This window comes from Anser brachyrhynchus (assembly GCF_964034855.1).
Source record: "Anser brachyrhynchus genome assembly, chromosome: 4".
Classification (NCBI taxonomy): domain Eukaryota; kingdom Metazoa; phylum Chordata; class Aves; order Anseriformes; family Anatidae; genus Anser; species Anser brachyrhynchus.
Genome location: NC_137698.1, coordinates 33,888,242 through 33,907,695, shown reverse-complemented (window position 1 = coordinate 33,907,695; position 19,454 = coordinate 33,888,242). Strand labels below are relative to the sequence as shown.

The 19,454-nt window shown below is 40.1% G+C and overlaps 1 protein-coding gene across 22 annotated transcripts in view; it reads left to right on the top strand.

The window, feature by feature from the left end:
• The window catches only part of FHIP1A (FHF complex subunit HOOK interacting protein 1A), a 95,880-nt gene that overhangs the window by 25,140 nt on the left and 51,286 nt on the right, over positions 1–19,454 (top strand). For 3 of the 22 annotated variants that reach the window (XR_013950204.1, XR_013950205.1, XM_080589401.1), the window contains exon 1: positions 2,690–2,713. The exons of 17 other annotated variants lie outside the window; for them this stretch is intronic. The gene's annotated coding sequence lies outside the window, so the exon portion shown is untranslated. Of the gene's footprint in view, positions 1–2,609; positions 2,714–19,454 lie in introns of those variants that run through there. 2 more of the 22 variants (XM_080589407.1, XM_080589404.1) reach the window with 1 other exon arrangement.

The following is a 19,454-nucleotide window of genomic DNA, read 5'->3' as shown; positions in this document are numbered from 1 at the left end:
CTGATTCTTGCACATTCAATAGTGGGAGGGTCCACAGAAAATCAATCTGTGCCTGGGGAAGTCTGTTGTCTTATGGGTAATTATTTTCTTGTTCCTACACTTATGTTTATATTTCAGGTACTCTTCAAAGCATCTCGTACTCCTGAATCTGTCATTATTTTTAATCTATCATCATTCTATTGCCATTCATCTATCACCATCTATCTCCATGATGCTTGTCATGGACACGTGAAGAAGATTGAAAATGTTTCTTGACTTATAGAAAGCTGGGATTTTGTTTCTAGTGTGATTAAAAGTAACTTCTGAGATACTATGTTTATACTAACGTTTCTTTATATCTCAATTATGTATAGAAAGGGATTGCATGCTTCTTCTCTGAGCTTCCTGTGATGACTGGGGGGGGGGGCGAAATATTTATCTGTTGTAGTAAGACAAATTCAGAAGGGATGTTCTGAACCTCAGATGCTCACAGCACATTCCTTCTGTATCTGGGCTTCAAGGATTTGTGCACTTTACTTTTCATTAAACTGCATATAGAAGCCTGACTTGTAGGTGATAGAAGATGAAAGGTGAAATGAAATGAGTGGAGTTTTTAGAACATATTTTCTGCTGAATAATTTTCCAAACAAGTTATGCAGTTACTTCAAGTGAAAAATTAACAAGCTACTGTGCTTTGCATTTTAATAATGCATAGTAAAGTAAGCCCACGTCTGTTTTTTTCTTCTGTTTTTTCATGTTTTTACTTTTAAAAATAAGGAAATAAATGGCATAAGATTTATTTAGTATGTATGTTGTTGTACAGTTTTTATTGCAGGTGCCTACATCTGAAACTGTCACTTTTATGTGCAAGTTTCACGTGCTTTATATATGGTGCAGGTAGGATTTGACCATGAATTTAGAAAGACCTGTACAGTAAATCTGCCTCCATATTAAGTCATTTGTGCAGCAACTTGACTCCTAACAGCAAAACATATTGGCTTGTACATGTACCGGTATGTATATGTGTGGTTGGTGGTGGAAGTAGGTTGTTTGTTTTTTTAAGCACTACTGTACAGTACAGAAGAGGTTGATTAGTGGTTTGTCAATACAAATGAGAGCAATCTATCTTCTCTTTTCCACCTGTAGTTTTTCTTTATTTTTCCCATCCTTTTTTTGTCTGAAAAAAAACCACCAACACCTTCATTTTGTTTAATTCAGTTCTGCTATTTCCATCTCCTTCCCATTTATGCTTTTCTGATAAATGAAATGCTGTTCTGCAGGAATGATGTTAAATGGAATTGGGTGGAAAAAATGAACTTATTTCTGCTTGGACTAGTCCTTTATGCACCTCTTTAATTTTACCCATCTCTATTTCCCTATTTTCTTTTATAATTCACATAGTACCTTCAGCGATATGGCAGGTTGTCTGCAGGAAGCGGGCTGACACCAAATGATTGAACAATTGAAAGCATTATTCTAGATATACAGGAATTATTGCAGGAAAATTGGCCTGATCATTGCTCTGGGAATTGTGGAAAGAGCATGCAGATACGCAGAAATCCTGACTTAGAAGAGAGGATCTGAGTTATGTGCAGAGTACGTCGGCGGCAGTGCTGTTCAGTGAGTCAGGACTGGAAGCTGCTGGCAGTCAGAGAACATATCACAGATGCCTTTCCACTGCGGAGGCAGGATGGGAGGGAAGGGGACATAGTTCATTGCCCTGGGGAGTTGTGGCGGTACGCACAGTGAGAAGATACTTGCTTCCTTTTAAAGACCTGGCCTTGAGCTGATACTGCTCAGCTTTGCTCTGCCTCTTCAGTCTCCCTGCTACGTATAAAAGCAGCTGCCAGTGTGAGAGAGGCTGTTGGCTAAATGTGTTTTCCCGTACAAAAGGTTCTGTTCCCATCCTGGCTGAGGAGGACAGCAGAAGGAGTTTTTCTTGGGTATTAAAAATAAAACAGCCCCCACACCCCAGTATAACTGGAGATATTTGCACTGGTTGTTTCCTGTGGACTTTGATGATTGATCTGAACGCTTAGGATGTTCATGCAAGTAGCATTTAGTTAGGCACCACAACACCTCAGAAACAAACACAACCCTCTCTATCAGCTCTTACCTCTTTTGCCTGATGTGACATGGTTCTTTGGCAAAGTGATCTCCATAACTGCAGTTTTGGTGCTTTCATTAAAATCAAGCAGTTGGAGGACTCAGACACAGAGAAGAGGATGAAAAATACTTGGTTTTGGGGTTTGCTCTGCCTGTTGGCTCTGACTTCACCTTGTGGATTTGGAACCACTAAGCATAAAGTCTCTGCAGCTCCCCACGTCCAAGGACCTATCTGAGCCCAATTTGGCTTGCCGATACATGAGTGAATAAAACCAAACAAACTACACTGCAATCAAATATAGGCTAACCCTGCGTCAGTTCATGTTCTTTCATACTGCATAGAAGGCTTGGGTTTGATTCTTTCTTCCCAGCTTCTTGTTCTTTTGGGGCTCGGTCCTGCAAAGCGCTGATTTGGCTTTGGTCTAGCATGGCATTTAAACATTTCACCTCTGCGAGCAGTGAGGCTCCACATTAGTTTGATGACAATGTTAAGCATGTGGTCTCTGTTTTTTTTGACTTTCCAGGTTGAAGGGCTTTGGAGCAGTTAATGTTTGAATGTGTTACTTTTTGTGCCTTGAAAAACTGGGTCTGGAGGGGAACCCAGGAAGGAAGGACAACAGTAATATAAGTATGAACCTTTTACAGTTTTTCTATTCGACTTTGAGAAAGGGGAATCAAGTTGGCATTGAAGTAAACAGGATGCATCACACTGGGTGAAACTAAGTCCCATATCAAAATAATGTATGAGATAATGACATATTGCGCCACAGGATTCTTGAATATGCTGAAAGTAAAAACACTGATGTAAGATATTCTATTTGTACAGTCAATGTTAACAAAGCACCCTTGAGATAATAACTGTAGCACTGGAAATTAGATGTGCTGCTGCTGCCTTTAATGCCAATTATATCCTTGTCAGCTAGCCTACTTGCTGCTTGTTAACCTTAATGTGGGAAGCTGCTGTAGAGCTGCCATTCAGTTCCTATACGTGCTTTAGTCCAACTTTTAAATTTAACTGAGCCAGGGAAATACTCTGTTTTGACCTTTGTTCTTTTTCTCAGGATACTTTCTGAACTGTTCAGGTGTGTTGCACTTAGCATATATACACACACGCATGCATGTGTAACTGTAGGAGAGGAGTACTTGGTAATGCACTGCAGCCCTAAATTTGTCTTGCTGACACAGAACAGGTTTGGTCATCCAGAAATTAAAATTGGGTACCGTTATGAATTCTTAGCTGTCCAACTTAATTTACCTGGGGATGTGCATGATAGGTCTATTTGCAATCTGGATGCAAAAACCATTGTAGTGGGTCAAATTTTCTTGTGTACATACAGTCACCAAAAAATAAGTTATCTATTTTGAGCCATCTATTATACAACAAAAGCATTTTGTTCCAAGGTTGTCTTTTACAGATAAGCGATACTTCTAAGTGATACAAATTTTGCTGTTCTTCTGAACCTGGTACTCTTTGTACTGACTTAGTTGTTGTATCTGATCACTGGGAAAGCCAAAAGGATATGTTGCCTATTGTGCAGTAGGGTTTATGTTTGGTTATAGAATTTCATGATTTGTACTGTGCAAAATATTTGTAATTCATGTTGAACGTAAACATGTAAAGTCAACTCACAATTATATGTGGCTGGATTATCTGTATGGGGGGCTGTCTATGCTGCAGATCCAAAAATAGTTTAGGTACACTAGAGCTGGCATGGTGCGGCTCAGCACTCCAGAAAATCCGTCTTGAATGTTTCCAACGTGAGTTTGTCCCTGGTAATGGTACAAGCAGTTTTGCAGGAAACAGAGCCAAAATTAATAAAGGGTTGCTGGCTCTGTGTGGAGCCACTGTGAACACGTGTTCCTGGAAGAGGAAGCTCTGGGAAGCTCTGTACTGAGGCAGCCGTTCTGCCTGAAGACAGCTCAGCTTCACCTGCGGTCGCTATTAGCCCTTGTTCTGCTGGCTCGGAGCTGATCTTTGTGTAAAGCTGCTCTATCACGCTTGCTGATGTTTGTTTCTGGGAAGACTTGTTAGAGCAGAGTACAGCACTGTGGAAAAGTACGGACTTCGTTTGGGAGCAGTACCATGTCTGATTTGTAAAACCCTTGTGTTGGAGTAAAGCGGGTTTTGTTGCTGTTACTTGAATGTTTTTTTTTCTGGAGGAGACAATTTGGATCCAGTATTAGCAGTGCTGAGCCAAATCTAATAAAGTTAAGTCAGTATCCCTGTGGACTGCAGTTACTTTTTGGGTTTATCTACTCACTGTTGGCTTGAAAGTAAAAGATGTTTTTTATGATTAGAATTGATTGTGGTTTGTGTAGCAGGACTTAGTTGTCTAGTGCTTTCAGGTGTAAACTTGAAAGACAGAAGTTGCAGGAGAAAATTCAGCCTCAGTGGGATTTGAGGTTAGCGTTAGGATACCTCTCCTAGGTGCTGAGTGCTTCTTACCTTGCATTGTCGAAGACTTACCCCAGCCACTTCAGCTGGATGCTCAAGTTGCTTAGAAACATTCCTATGTTCCTATAGCAGATTCCAGCAGGAGAGGGGATCTTTGACAAGCAGAAGGAAACCTTATTTATTTTCATCTTCTATTTGGCAGAAAGGAAATCTTAGAATTACTTTGGTGGGAGTATCTTTGACTATTTTATCTCAGAAATGAGATTCAGCTGGTAATGGAAGGAAAGATTGAGGCTATGCAGATGGAACATTTAGGGAGGATTTCTTTCATGTGACAGTGAGTTCATTGTTAGACTTGATCAGAAACAAGAATTTGTTGCACTGCTTCACAGTATGGAATATATTCTGAGCCTCTGAAATACTTTGTAGGGAGAGGAAGGGAATCGGGATTTTATCAATAGATCCCATAAGGCCACTTTCTAAAACTGCTTTCCAACTGTGTTGCTGCTTTCCGTACTCTTTTCCAATTCTCCTGCAGAGGTTCAAGTCAGTTCTTGAATAATTCTTATTTAAAATAACTTAAGAAAGCACACTTGTTATTTAAGCAGGCGTCTCACTGGGGAGTAGCATGGCCCAAACACAGCAATATTTTGAAAAGCTGGTCTCTCAAGACCAAATTCTACCTGAGTCTCTGTTATAATAATCTATCATCTTTAGGTTGGCTATGATTATGGCTAGTACTATAAAAATGTCTTTAAGTAAGACTTACTCGGTGGCATTTCCATGCAAGTGAGTAATAATGCAAGCATGAGGGTGGAGAAGGGTGTATGCCAGATTTATTTTCCATAAAACAACAAGGAAAAAATAGTAGAAGGAATTATTCAGAGCTTTCTCTTGCATTGAAAATTCTTTAAGTGGAGCCTGTGAAGAATCAAAAAGATCAGGAGCAAAGGAGTTGGTTAGAGCTGGGCTGGATTAGGTTTGTGCCTGGATCTTTGTGTGATGAGGCTTAGTTTTTTTTTTTTCTAGGTTATTTTGAGTTCAAAGAGAGAGATGAATATGTGATTTGTGCTGAACAAAAGAAAGGGCTACAGCTGCCAAAGCTCAGGAAGAAATCTACCTGGTCACAAGAGCTGACCCGATCTGTCCCTTCTTTTTACTGTTCTGTCACTGATTCTGTCCTTGCATATGATGAGGGGAAATACCCAGAGTGCAGGAGATGCTGGGGTTTTCCAAACTGCTTTAGCTTGGGTTGAGGATAGCCACAAAGCACTGTCATCCCTGCCATCATCTGCCTCTTGGGAGTGCGGGGCAGGCTGTCACCTGGAATACCGCACCTCTCTGCTCACTGTAAATGTGTTGACTATTGAAGAGCTACAGATTTCTGAGAGCGTCTCGTAGTTACTGCTGCTTCACGTGCACTATTTCATGCGCACTGGCTCTCATAATTCCACAGCACAGAACGCTCTTTTAGGAATGGAAGATGCACCTTAATTTAATACAATGATTAACCTGAAAATGTAATGCAGAAAATAATTAATATTGCATTTTGTGCTGGCCATTATGTCTGATCAGCATTACGTCCCGTAAGTGGGACTATGTTTTGCCCTGCTTTGCATGCTTCTTAAATGAAACATTTCGGGGCGCGTTGTTTTGCTACAGGCTGCGGTCGTCTTCTTTGCTTCTGTCTTCTGCACTCATGCTGTTGTTTTCATGGCCACAAATCTAGCTGTCTAACATCTAGTTTTTCAACACCTACTCCCCTCCTAATGAATGTGATCATTTACACAGTGTCACTGTAGTATTGGCATGCTAAATAATTTAGTGAGCTGTGGCAGGTAGATAGCTCGATGTTGTCTATGTTACTATGGCAATACATTTGCTTAATGTAAATATTATTCATTCTGACCATATGAATCTCAGGGCCTCTGACATTATTAGCTGTATTTGGAAGGTGGGAATCTGTGTACCTGGAAGAAAAGTTGTTCTGAAAATACTAATAGTTTAAAGATTACTTTCTTTTTTCGTAATTCCTTCTGCTCTTTGACTGAGCTACATAATCTATTGATTGTAAAGTACAGAGCAGAACATTTCTCCTGTTTCTTTATAATCAAGCTGTATTACAACCATGATAAAGAAATATATAACTGTATTCTGATCCTCTAAAAATTCAGCTAACTGAAATAAATGGAAATAGGATCCTGAGGTCCATTAACTTTGCTCTCGGTCACAGAGTCACGGCAATTCTAGAAGCACAAGAACTTAAAATCAGACCCGGAAGACGAATTTCCCTGGGGCATTGGATCTGGTTCTGTGGCTTGAAAGCACAGCTAAGCGTGAAGGGCTCTTCTGTCACTTTTATGGGTACCAACAGATAGAGAGCTACTCAAAAAAAAAAAAAAAATCTCTCCTTTGATAGAAAATTGATGTAAGCAATATGTTAATAAAGTTTATATCTCTTATGTGGTTGATGGTTTTCTTGTCCATTTTGTGGACCATTTCCAGAGAAAAGCAACTACCTTCAATAAAGTTTAGTCCTGAAGGCCAGTTTGTTCCTGATTGTATGAGTAATGAGCTGCCAGCACTTCTGAGGCAGCAAATAGGAGTGAGTAAAAGAGTTGTATCATTCTATGAATGTATTTTTTGTTTTATTTTTTTTAAGTGGGGTATGGCATCATGATTTATCAGTCGACTGTCCATTTAAAACTTCAGTCACTTCAAACCACAGGTGTTATCTAATACTGAATGTAAGCCTATAATATCATGGTATTTTATGTAATGTTTTTGCAGCTTTACTTGTTGAACTGCTAAACTTATGACCAGTGTTGAAAGGAGGAGTTAGCTGCAATGCACACACCCCTTTGTTTAGAATTGTCCCCAACCTTCATGCCAAACATCTGTAATGTAGAGGGGAAAAGGCTCAGTAAACAGTGAATTACACCTTTAATCATTTGTAGCTCTGCAAGAAAGGGTAGGTGATACTGGAGGGCTCTGCGTGCTGAAATCTGAAATCGGTGCTCAGCACGTATCTGTGTTTGGCCCGCTAATTGGAAGTAATAATAAAACAAACCTGCAGCAGTAGCTGAGCACAGACTTCTGAGTTCTTTTTATTTCACAGAAGAGTCTTTGCTGGACTTGCATAAACGTTTTTTATTTTTCCCCTCTCCAAGATGGTGAAACTCTTGCTGTCAGTGCTTGTACATAAGGTAAATCTGACTGGACAGGAATACAAACTAGAATTGGTAGTTGCCTTTCCACGGCATTGTGACTCACAAATGTTAGTCTGGAATTCAAGTTAACCTAGGAAAATTAATTATTTACAACTTATATCTTTTCCTGACAAGGCTGCCTGTGGGAATACTCTGCTGCTGGCTGTCTCCCTTTTAAAAATACAATATGCTTTAGATACATTTGTTGTTTATAGATGCAGGGAGATATTGAAGCATTTAGATTTAGAATACCTACCAAGTATTAGCATAGCTGAAAGAGTAATTGGAGCAGCTTCTCTGATTATTATTTTAGTAAACAATCCATACGCGTAAACTAGCTTGGGAGAAGCTATGTCTTCTGTAATGTATTGAAGGAAAAAGACTACAGAGGCATTTTCTCCCCTATGGGAAAAAACTGTGTAGAGAGGGGAACTCCTGTGGGATCAGGCTGGCAGGGTTTTCCCTTAGAGAAAGAGGCTTGAAGGCTCTGCACTTCCGAAGTCACAAGTATCTTATTTTCGAGACAGGTTGTCGGGAGGGATCCTCTGAGTGCCCAGCCTTTACCAACGCTCGGCTTCAGGACCTGGTGCGTGCCATAAGAGCGACGTGAGGTGCACGGGTTGTTCTTCTGACACAATTTAAGCTGCCAGTAGCTGGAAGAGTGGTGGAGCTCCTCTGGCCTGGCTGTTACGCAGCACTAGAGCTGTTCACATCTGTTGGAAGGAGATGTTCCTGCATGTGGGGAAAGGAGCCTAGCTCTGAAGTGCCCCCTTCTCACTTTCAGTGCCTGGCTGCAGCAAGGAGTTGGGTACACGCCGGTGCCTACCTGGGGATGCCTGTAGGTGCAGAGGAATGCTTTATGTCAAGCCCTGTGCCTAACCTTGTGTTTCTGAGCTCTGCTGCATTTCTTTGCATGTACTGCTGAAATATGGCATGCCTGTATTTTAAAGCCAGGCTGGAGGAAGTGGAATGGATTGTATTACAAGCTGAACGTTTAAAGCAGGTGATAAATTGAAAAGGAACAAAAGCGTGTTCCAAAAAGCAGTTGCGTTTAATGCTTCACACATGATTTGCTCAGCTAGTTTCTTTTATTGTCACACTCTTAAATGCCTTTTCACTTTTCTCCACAGAAGAAAACATTCTGATAGCTCTGCAGTGCCTTTCACGAGCATAATGAATATTTGCTTTTGAATATTACCTTACAAATAAGAAGTGGGGTTGTTTCATCTGTAGTGTTCTTATTGTTTTGGCTGTCATTCCTTTTGTGCATTTTGCTTTGAAAAGATAATGGTGGATGCTGTGCCATCCCTTACCTTCCATGGCTCTCCTCGTGGTCCCGTTCTTGGGTTAGGATGGTGGCTTCCCAGAGGAACTGTGTCTCTTAAACATCTCCTTTTGAACTGGCACAAGCGAGTCCTGACACTGGTTACTGTTGATCCATAGATAGATGGCACTTAATTATCCCCTGTCTTGCCTTCTTTCCATTGCTGTCACAGGGCAGATGTGCTGTGGAGATTAAAATGGAAGGAATGTTATCACCCTCGTGCTCTTGTGTTGTTGCCCATTTAAGTGCTCACGTTAGATAGATGTGGCATAAAAATATACAGAGTAGTGTAAGGCCTAAATTATACTTTCAGTGTCCTTTTCAGTAAGTGGTGGCTGTTTTATAGTACTGTGTGTGCTTTTGACAGAATATGGTGAAAAAGGTGAGTAAAAGACAAATACGGTCTCCAAACTTCTGTTGTTAATTTTGCCAGTACCTCAGTGCTTTGCTTTTGGTGTTAGGGATTAGAGAGTATAAACCAAGTGTAACATAATGCATTGCAGATACAAAAATACTTGCTATTTAATCCTTACTGTTACTGCAGTAAAATGGGCACACACTGTTGAAATCACAGCAACAAGCAATGTTTGTCTGCCTGTTGAGTTCTTAGACTGTGGCTTTGGGCTTTTGGAAGGGTCAGGAGAAAGGCCCAGAAGGCTAGTGCTTTCTCACAGCGTTAGCTCTACAGGTGTTTATTTCCAGATCCCAACACTTGACTTCAGAGCTCCAGTAATTCTAAGGGATGCGATTCTAATATGCTGCTTGAGCGGTGTTAAACTGTAATAACCAGCATTATAATAAGCTTTACTAGGCGTTATTAAGTGGGTTTAGTATTCAAACCATGGTGTTGGAGATAAGTGTGCCAATGAACCTTATCAGTGGAGCAAAATGTAAATTTTAACTTGTTTATCTCATTAGTCCTTAATAGTGCTTTGCAAATCATGGCTGCATCATCTGATGATTATATCCTCTGATCTGCTAAGCAAAATATCACTCTAATAATAGCCAAACAATGTATGAAATCCTCCAATTGGTATCCTGAGACACTTAATGTATTTTTTTCTTCATTGAGAGAGGCCTTGATTGTGACTTATCTTTTCTGCGCAATGCCGAAATGAAGGTAACATGAGAATTCATGACTTGTAGACCCTGAGCTTAGAAACGTTTCCCCAGGTAGGGGTTTCTGATGGGACCATAGGTCTAAGCACGTTGTCTGTGTGTGGTGTGTAGGGACATGCTTTCTGGGCAGCTAAAACAACCGGACTGTTAAGTGAATGATGGTGACTTGCTGCATTAAAAATAACCAGAGTTCTCCACAAGTCTGTTGCTCCCATCTTACGGGAGAGTGAAGAGAATTGGAGGAGAACTTGAGTCTCCTGGCTTGAAGGCAGTTCCTTGTTGTGGCTTGTGAGGATGACTGTGTCTCCAGTACACTATTCAGAGCGATTAAGAGGGAATTTAATAGATTCGAGGGAATTTTACTTTTTCCCACCCAACTGCTCATACAAATCTTGCTCGAGTCCAAAGAAATTAGTTCAGTCTGTCTAGAAACTTTCAAGTTTTGAAGGTTTCCCAGTAAATGTAAGATTTGGTAGTTGTGACTGAACACTTGGTTCTGGTGTCTGCCACAACCAAACGCGATCACTTCCACTTGTAAGTTGATTTGGTTCACGTTTACTTTCACGTAGTCTTTACTTTGAAAATGTTCTACTAATCTTCTCAGGTTGATTTCTTAAATGATTGCACCTCTTTGCAGAACAACATTAAAATAATACTTCAGATATTGCTGAATGCTCTATCATGAGAGGATCCATTGTTTAAATGGTTGCTAGCGGTACAAGATTTATCTCTTTTCTTACCATCCTGTGTGAAATTGGTACTTAAAACCCTTTGCAGTACTCTGAGGGATGTGAGATGGGACAACTGTTAAAATACAGCACTACACCAGCAGTAGCTACAGCCCTCATGGGTCCACGGAGTCAATTTACTGCTTCTGGTGGTGGGTTTATTGTGCTAGTAGTCGTACATCGCAGCGCTGTGTTTTATTTTTAGCATTAATCTTACTGATGGTCGAGTTGGTAGGTAGGTACACTGTCACAGGGAAAGCTCAGCTTTTCCCCCGTTAGAGACAACTGTGACTCTCGGCTCCCAGTCCTGCTGAGTTAGAGGATGTGGAAGCACTGGGGCAAACTCACCTGTACGTGTTGAGTCGAGCTGAATTTTCAAGTGTTGGCAACTTTGGGGACTGGTTCTTTCCACTTAACTTATTTATTACGGCATGAGTTATTGCAGGTGGATATGCTTTTGGTACCTGCACTTCTGAAGAGAAGTTTTCTGCCATACTTTGTTAATTTGTCCTTACTCATATATGTTTCGTTTAGTGCTGTCTTACTAATAACACCATTTATTTTCTGTTACTTTTTCAGAGCAGACACTTGATTGTATGCAAATTCTCACAAAGTCAATGAAATGCCTCCTGAGACATCCAGTGACTGGAGGTTAATGTTGTTCAGAGGGCAAGAATGCCCGAGAGCAGCAGGGATAGCTGAATGCTGACTAGTGGAAAGACATATTCAGAAACAGTTTTGAAGTGCATCATTACTGGAGTGGCCATGGCGTGAATTATGGTTCAAGTAAAATGGTGTCTGTGGGGAGAGATGGGCTTGGAGATAAAACAGCAAAAAGTGGAAAAACATAAAACAGATTACAGAGATGGCAATATGTGTTGAGACAGTAGAAATACTATAGGTTTAGTTTCAGCAGAGGGATAACTGGTAAATATAATAGTTTTGCATATACTACAGTACTTTTCATAACTGATAATACAAAAAATGGATTGACATATGCTGTCTAGTTCTTATAACCTATTTCCTCTCTTAAATGAGAGGCTAGAAAAAAAATGTCATTTAGTTTCAAGAAACATGTGCTCAGGAATGAAATGGGAGTCCTGCTTTCAAAGATGCTGTGGTTACAGCTGACTGCTGCTCAAGACGTGCGCGTGCAGACTGACGGTCACATGCCTCTTCAGACTTCCTGCCTTCAGCTTGCACTTCTCCTTCGGAGCTCTGTGAGGATTGATATGCCGTATGTAACTTTGTCTCAGGCTCAGTTTGCAATTTTGGGTAGCATACATAGTGCCAATTTTCAAGAAAATTGTCAAGATGAAAATTTGGGGTGAGGAGAAATGGGGTAGGAAAGACGCTGGATTTCAGGCATGGCAGATAAGTACACCCCAGCTACTTAAAAATAAAACCACGACAAACCAAAACAAACAGAAGTAGTGTTGGCGTACTGTAACTTGTACAGCTCCACAAGCTCAGGAGGAGGGATGGTAGCAGAGGTGAGAAGCAGCACGGTTCCCAAAGACACACACAGACACTCCCCGCCTTTGGAGGTGTGCGGGAAGGAATAGGAACAACCTGTCGCTGGGTGGAACCTGGGCTTTCCCACGCCTTTAAATTTCTCCTTAGGTGCTACAAGATTAAATGGGAGAGGTTGTGGTTTGACTTGCTGTTATCTGCACAGAGAAGTGTTCCTGCTAGAGCTGGCATCCAGCTGTCGTCTTTACTAGGCTGTCAATTTTGAGCATTCCAAGTGTTAGAAAGTTTTAATAGTAAATAAATTATACGTTAGTAGCTTCTGATGTTCACCCCACCTTTTAGTAGACACTGTTCTCCTCCAAAATTTGTGAGGTTCTTTGTTTATCAGAGCACCCCCTTTTTAAGATGTGCAGTCCTCATTTGCAATTCAGAAAGGGCTTTTACTTACCTTCTCTTGCCTTCTAGGGTGTGGAAGCTGCTAGTTTATCTTCATTCCTCACTGGACTAGAAGGACACCTCTAATTCTGTTCACCTTTTGCCAAAGGTTCAAAGGCAAAACTGAAAAAAAATATACAGAATTGTCAGTGTTGGATTTCCTTTTTTTTTTTTAATTGTTTCTTTACTTGATTATTTAGCTATTTTTTTTCTTAAAGCTGACAACTTGTCTGAAGCAAGTGTTGTATAGACTACTAATAGATAGTTCTTCTTTGCCAGTGCATTCGTATGCCTTATTATTCAGACAGAGATGGTCACGAGAATGGAAGATGCTGTAATTGCATTCGGTTTCCAGTTGTGGAAGACAGGACAGTATAGGTGTATAACGTATTTTCATAACAGAGTAAACTTGTGTTATAAGATCAGAGATAAATTAATTTGTACTCTGCATAATGGACAGCTTGATGCTGTTTATGTTGACACAAATCATTTTATTCCTGGGAAAGCTGGAGAAACTTAGAAGGAAAAACATCTACCAAATGTATAAAATATAGTGAAACTGATTGGAAATGGAAATATAAATTCAATAACATGGTTATTTTTCTTTTGCTTTGGCTTTTTATGCGCTGAAAATAATAAAAATGCCAACAATTCACTTTGGATTTTGCTGTTCGCTAGCATGTATATTAAAAGCGAAAAATTCAAAGTACATATAGAAAGACATAACCTGTCGAAGTCCATCCAACTTGCAAATCTGTGCTAAAAATTTTAAATATGGGCATTGCTGCAGGAGGAGAGGCAGGTTTTCCATGCAGCTGTACTCAGCGATGGGTGAAGTGTTACCTTATGGAAATTCCTGACTTTGCAGTAGGAATTAATATAAAATGAATTGTCAACTCCCGCTTGCCTGCTTTAAATTGGATTAGAAGGGGAGAGTTGAGAGCAGCATTTCTGTGCATCTTCCTATGGGACCAAATAGCTGGGGGTTCGTGCATTGTGGGAACGGAGAGCTGCAGGGATAGGTTAGGATTTTGTAAGGAGTGCTTATTTTGCCTTTTTTTCTTCCTCTTTCTCATCCCTATCTTTCAGTGAGCAGTGTGCTACAGTGATTTGTGGGCGTCATCTGAGGCAATAATGTTAATTCAATTGTTATCCCCAAATTTGGCAATTGATAGTCATAAAAAGGAAATGAAAAAGGATTTTGCAATTGCTTTTCTCTTCGCCAAGTGTGGAACATAATTTAGGAGAAAGGCAGTTCACTATCTTCTGGAGCTTTCTCTAAGCTAAATTGCAAATGCCTGATGCAAACAATGGTAGTTCACGCAATGTTCTGTTCTCTCTGGTTTTTTTGCTTCGTTTTTTAAAAGAGGAAAAAACCCCACAAAATGGATTTACATGCATAAGCGTCAGTCCACTAGATTTAACATTCTGTTACAACCCTCTGCCTGATGTCAGGTGATGCACAGTACATAGTGTGAGATATGAAAATGACCTTTCAGGTTTTAGTAGCTCATTAAGCCTAGTAGGTTTCCTAAGTAATTTGTGACAGACTGCTGCCATCCTACAATGTAATGAAACAGTTGTCCTGAAGCTGTGTAACAACATGCTTTTGGTCATTCCCTTCATTCATTAATTCATCGCGCCACTAACAGGGTATCACTTCAGAGAGCAGGAAATAATCTTTACTTGGTGGATAAGTATCTTGGGGGGGTAATTCTCTCTAAAATGAGTAGTTTCAGGCAGCCATGTACAGAAAGATAAATGATGATTTTAAGTCAGGCAGTCAACTATTATAGTCCATGCACTATAATGAACATATTGAGAAATGTGGGAGGTTTTTATTGTGTAACAGATAGCTACCTAAATTTATATACAGTTGTAAAATTATTATTTTTTTAAGGAAAAAGAAACAGCTTGGTATTGCAAATGAATTCCTGAGAAGAGAAATAAATATGTTTCTAGAATAAGTAGTGTGTTAACAACCATGCAATATTCATTGCATACCTAGGAGTTTTGATTTAATGGTATATTCTGTCCTATTCCTGGGCTTTTAATTTGAGAGAGGCGGGTAGAAGAGAAGTAACATGTGCATGTGAATGAGAGAGAATTCCATTTGCAAAGTGGAAGTTCTTTTCTCAGTGAAAACTTGGTAACAAACCTCTGGGGAAGCCGGTTGGTTTATTGATCAAGCAATCAAGGTAATCTTTTAATGCTTTTTTTTACTGATTCTTGAGCCTGAACTGTATTTAGAATCTGCAGAATCATCTGAGAGTTTGGAAAGAAGAAATCTTTATGGCTTCTTTATTATGAAATATGTGGAAAGTTTAGAATATGTGGATCTACATTGTATTGTAGGTTAGTGCTGAAAGCGCACATGTCATCTTTACTGTCATTTTGTAGAGTCAAGAACATTAGTCTTGGATGACTTATGCTTATTGTAATGAATAGTTTGACATGTTATACAAAGCACTTGAAAAACTGTTTACATATTGCTCCTGTAGCCATAACATATATAACTTAATCTTGTTTTCTGTAATCTGCATATGGTAATTATGTGTATATTGATAACTGTTTTCTAGAGCATCGTTCTCTCAGGAAGATTGTATTTCCTATTCTGTACGTGAGTGTTCTGAAAACAGTGTTAAATCTTCAGAGCATAGAGCCTTCCCCTGCTGAGCTAGCCTCATTTATTTTCCTGTCAGGAAGCTTTTCCAGATATGCAACTTAATTATTTCCTATGAATTTATTTTGTACTTTTAACTGTAGACACTTTCTTTTACCTTTCTTAAAAAGAAAGAACAAAACCCAAAACTTTAAAAAAGGAAAAAAGGGTTCTGAGTTCTGTTCACTTCATCATCACAACTTCAAGAAGCTAGTGTTGTCCCAAAATATGAGTGAGTTGGGGCCAAGTTTGTATGACTTAACATGTCACACAGATGTCAGAATTATCTTGGAAAGCAAAATTGATATTACAGGTTGAGTTGGATCATTTTGATGTCTCTCTTCCACTAGCATAACCAGAACATAAAGTAGCTTTTGTTAAGCATCTGCTTTCTGGTGTGCAGCTCCCTCCCACTCCTGGATGGTGATAAATCTTGAAATAAACCCCTACAAATTCACAGTAGAGGTGGGGAGGTTGGCAACAACTGTTTTTTCCCAATAATTCACTTCAATGATGATTAAAAAAAAAAAGTGTGGATGCAGCAGCTGATCTGTGCAGTTCCTCTATGAACCAAGGAGTGCAAAGTAGCTCTCTTTCAGTGACATGTTTTTTGCCCTTTGGGGTTGTTCTCTTTCCCTCTGAAATCTGATAGGAAAGCATATTCACCGTACACAGTTGTAAACTGAGTTGTGTTTTTGCCTGCAATGCCTGTCTCACACAGTACAACAGCAAACACTTCAGTCTGTGGCCATCAGACACGTTAATGACTTGGTTCTCTCTGGAAACGTGCTTTTCTTGGATCAGCAATTTTGGTGGTGATTTGGGAATGAACCAGTGGAGTTAAAGACTTTGAATCAATTTCAATGACATCTACTTTCTTCAGTATATAGGTAGAAACAAACTTTTCTGAGATGCTATTTTTTCAGTTTTAAATTCAGGTTCTAATCCCCCTTTTGTAGCTGTTGTCTGCAAGTAGCTGGCAAGATAGCTCAGTCACGTGGTGACTGAGTGCTACTGTCAAAGGAAAGAATAGAGATAGGTATTTTAGATGTTAAGAACCACAGCTACCATTTTATTCTTACATTTTTAGCCAACATAATCTGTGTTTTTAACTACTAATTATTACTGAATTGATGCCTTTCTGTAGTAAGCCCGATGTGGGGGAGATCAAACATAACAGACAAGCAGATTTATGTTCCTTATCGCTCTTTAAAGGAAGCAAAACATACCACTAGATTTGCAACCTTATTTCCTCGCAACCCCAGCCCTTCCTTAGCTTCAGATTTATGACCTAGGGATATGAATGTATAGCTCGTTCCTCCAGGGTCTTTGCAAGAGTAGCTTCAGTGATGGTGTGCTCTTGAGTTCCAGGAAAATTGCCTGCGTACAAATGAATGTGGTGGCTGAACGTGCCCCGTGGTGTATCAGGTAAATAGAGCCCTCCTCGAGGAGGTCAAGGTCTCTGACAGGTATTCTGCTTTGTTTAATTACCGTTCCCTTGAGCAATCGCTGCCATTTCTCTGGCTTTGGTAATACGCCCTTTGATGAATTGTCTTTGCTGGTTACTTGTGCACCTACCTAGACCCAATATATGTAATGTTAGCCTAAAGCATCAATGCATTTTGGACCATACTGCCTAACTGGCCTCTCTGTTCTTTCATTTTGGCCAACCAATGCAGCAGAAATTGCTGTAGTCTCGGGATTTGGCAGAGCCTGTGCCCCAGTGCACAGGCTGCCAGTGTGAGTCGATCCCGTTGCTTGCCCTTTACGTGCACACGGTGCCACTGCAGCACGGCTGAGCTGGGGCCGTCACTGCTGCTGTGCTTACTCTGGGGAAATCGCTCATTCGTGTGCCTGGAGAGCCATGTATTTATTTAAGGCCATAAACTGGATCCCCTAACAATTAACACATAGGACGTGAAGCTAGTTATCTGAGCTGGTGTGAAACCCCAATAAACATGTGAGTAGTGTACATCTCCAGAGATTTCAGAAAAGATGCATTGCGTTTTTAACTGCAGCAGGCTGACCGTAAATGTGACAGTAAGGTTTTCATCTCCTTATAAAACTTACTGAGCATAGTTTCTGTCATGAGATACATCTTGTTATTGTGGTCTCGGTGGGCACAAGTCACACTTTTCATGTTAGTGGGTTGGATTAAATTGTGCTTGATGAGAACAGATTGATACTTTGATTAACTGCATTGCTTTACAATTTGTGGTGACTTCTTCTCTGCTGAGCTTTGATAAAGCTATCTGCTTAAGTGTAAAACACATCTCCCACCCACACACGGAAGGCAGTGTCTTTGCAGATATTGGGTAGCACAGGCAGGCAGAAGAAAGCTGACTAAATGTGAAGTGTTTGCTTGAGGTAGACAAAGGACAAGACAATTAGCGGACTGCAGCATCAAAACATGGAAGAACAAATGAAGAAGGAAGCTAAGTGTTAATATAGTTTAATGTGTTAAAAAAGTGTATCTTAAAGTGTTAAATTGTTAATGTAGTTTTCTTGCTAGTAGAACTTTTGTGAGTAGTACTTAAGCAAGCCCAGGACTCTCCGGTGCAGTGGCTTTTAACCACTGTTTTCCCAGTTACCCACCCTGGTTCCAGTTCTCCAGTGAGCAAGCTGTAATCCTTCTGCGTTCTGGTACTGAATGTATAGGACCATTAAGGGTGAGGATGTGACTCTCCTTCGTAAGCTTTTCTGTAGCAAAACTTACCACAAGCAGGATGAATCCTATAATGCAGCGACTGTTTTCCTTTGAAATACTCTTGTTAATAAAATTTACACCCTCTCCTGGATCATAGTCCCTAAAGAAAAGCTGACAAATATATGCAGAAAGCCTTCTTTTTGATCAAAAATAAACAAACCTTGAACAAGGTCTCTTTTAAGCTGGAACTAAGTTGAGGCTTGCTAAAATTTGCCACTCATTTTTCGCCTGCTCTCCCTCATCCAGTTATCAGAGACTGCAGAAAAGTGATTGTATAGCTACGCTTAAAACCATATAATTTCCCTCTGCTTCTTTGAAGTTGTCTAATTTCAAGCCCCTTTATGCCACACTGATCCATGAAAATGTTGTGGTATTTGCTGTTTCTTTCACTTCCATTGAAGCTTCTTATCCAGCTCTCTATTGTCTCTGGATTGACAGGGATGGGCAGCTTTGGCCAGCAGGACAAAAGCATGCAGAATCCAGTACCAGAAGTACAGTTGCACTCGAGAACTGTTGGAGAACACACCAGCTTAGAGATTCAACAGAAGACAACTTAGATGATTAAACAGGGGAGCCTTGCAGCATATTTTGGGTCTATATTGCCTTGCTATAGTAGTCTGCACATCTTTTGTCTGTATGGTGTGCATTGCCTGGTACGCCCCGATCCTGCAAACTTCTGTGCTACTTTTTTAAATTCAAAAGTGAAACTTCTGAAGAGATGTTCCAGTGGGAGTGGGCTTGACAAGAGATGATTCTCAGCTGGGCTGTTCTTCCAGTGTACTTGGCAATAAAATAAGTACTTCTGTTGATTGGGGAGTTCAGCCCTGTAATCAGCTGTGGAAAAAGGGTTGATGATTTACAGGCTTCTGAAGGAAAACTGAAAGCAAGTATCCTCTGCAAGTCCAACAGCTAGGTCTCAATCTTCTCGTTAATCTAAAGCTACTCAGTGTAGTTATGACTGCTGCTTTTTTTTTTTTATTTTTAATTTTTTTTAAAAAAGGCAAATCAGTTAGGTTGTGGTAAAGATTTCTGCTCTCTTCCTTCCGTCCTCATTTACTTATCAGAGATTCCACAGACGTGGTTACAGATCTAGGTTTGTGACTGTACAATTTTCTCTGCTGCTCCTCAGGGAGAACACAGGTGCTTGTTAACATCCCGTTTGTATATATAACAGTTAAGTGGATTTGCAGAAAAAAAGAAAACCCAACAAACTAAATAACCCCCCATTGAAAGGTATTTAATATAAACCCAACAAAAGCTTTTGAAATGATGCAATTTTGTTCAATTACTCAAAAAATATAGGAAGATCTTGGGGGA